Here is a 1619-nt window from a genome sequence, read left to right as displayed (position 1 = left end):
AAGATCAGAGAGGTAGATACCACCCAGGGGGCAAATAGCAGAGAGGGGAGATAACTGTTAGCAATGAATGTCAGGGAGGGGAGCGGATCTCAGGGAGTGCGGTAAATGTTAGGGGCAGGGGTAACTATCACATCCCAGCCTCAGTCACCCACAACCCAGCCAGGCGCCACCGACCAAGCCAGTGTTCCCTCGGCGCACCCACACAGAGCCCCCCCACACACATACACACACACACAGGGTGGTGTTCACACAATGCAGGAGGTTCACGTCCGAATATTTTGGGACTGAAACGTCAGATCGCGAAGTGGGCCGTTCATGGTAAGTTTTTATTTTAAAGCTTTTTTGTTGGAACAATGTTTTTGGGAGCAGGGTTGAGCAGGTTGTACTTGAGACATTTGGGGTGGTATCCAGGCGGAGCTGCTGACCCGGACTGGAAAGGGGATTACTGTGGGACGCCCTGAGACCACCCAGACTGTCCCTGGGGAACCCAGTCATAGCTACAAACCCATTCCGACATCGAGTGTGCGGAGAATGGCAGGGAAACCAGCTGTATCAGACTGAGAGCAACTGAGGGGCTGAGATTCAAGAGAATACAGGTCATTCTGTCCAACCTCTGTCATTGAGAAAGGAAGCTGCAAACGGAACCTGACAAAATCATGGTGTGTTCAAGCGAAGCCTCTGTAGCAGTCCCTCAGGAGAGTGTCCTCAGCCCAACCACCTGCAGCTGCTTCATCACTGCCCTCCCCTCCATCATAAGGTCAGGAGTGGGGATGTTCACTGATTGCACAATGTTCAGCACCATTCCCAACTCCTCAGATACTGAGCAGTCCATGTTCAAATACAAGATCTGGACAATGGCAGGTGACAAGGAACACGTGCGCTCAGCAATGACCGTCTCCAGTAATAGAGAATCTAACCATCACCCCCTGTCATTCAGTCACATTGCAATGATTGAATGCCCCCATTACAAACATCCTGGGACTTACTTTTGTCTGGAAATCAACTGGACTGAGTGATGTGCCGGGCTCTCCCATCGTTGAGGATGGGGATATTTGTAGAACCTGCTCCTCCAGTGAGTTTGTAATTGTCCATGACATTCATGACTGGAGAGGCTGGACTGTAGAGCTTCGATCTGATCTGTTGGTTGTACGGTTGCTTTGTAGAATGCTGTTTGGAATGCAAGTAATCCTGTTTGGTGGCTTCACTGAATTGACACCTGATTTGCTGGTATACGTGGTGCTGATCCTGACTGACCCAATGTTCCTCATGTTTACATTCCTGCCCCTTCCCTGGAACCCTCGATTCCCCAGCTGATCCAGAATCTCTCTGTCTCAGCCTCAAATATCCACAGCTCTCTGTGGTAAGGAGTTCCAAAGACTCACAACCCTCTCCCCATCTCAGTCTGAAACTGGTGCCCCTTTATTCTGAGACTATCCCTCTGCTCCTAGACTTTCCCATGAGGGGAAACATCCTCTCAGCATTGACCCTGTGAAGACCCTTAAGAATCTGATATGTTTCAATGAGACCATCTCTCATTTTTCTAAACCCCAGTGAGTAGAGTCCTAACCACTTTAGTCTTTGCTGAAAAGACCATCCCTCCATCCCAGGGATCATCTGCG

The 1619-nt window shown here is 50.0% G+C and overlaps 1 protein-coding gene across 1 annotated transcript in view; it reads right to left on the bottom strand.

Moving 5' to 3' along the window:
• LOC122552541 overlaps positions 1-1183 on the bottom strand; it is a 4074-nt gene extending 2891 nt beyond the window's left edge. Inside the window, exon 1 of the mRNA XM_043695228.1 lies at positions 987-1183. The gene's annotated coding sequence lies outside the window, so the exon portion shown is untranslated. The remainder of the gene's footprint in view (positions 1-986) is intronic.
• Positions 1184-1619: the final 436 nt, after the last annotated feature.

Source organism: Chiloscyllium plagiosum, chromosome 9, assembly GCF_004010195.1.
Source record: "Chiloscyllium plagiosum isolate BGI_BamShark_2017 chromosome 9, ASM401019v2, whole genome shotgun sequence".
Classification (NCBI taxonomy): domain Eukaryota; kingdom Metazoa; phylum Chordata; class Chondrichthyes; order Orectolobiformes; family Hemiscylliidae; genus Chiloscyllium; species Chiloscyllium plagiosum.
The sequence above is the reverse complement of the archived record's forward strand: the minus strand, read 5'-3'. Positions and strand labels throughout refer to the sequence as shown.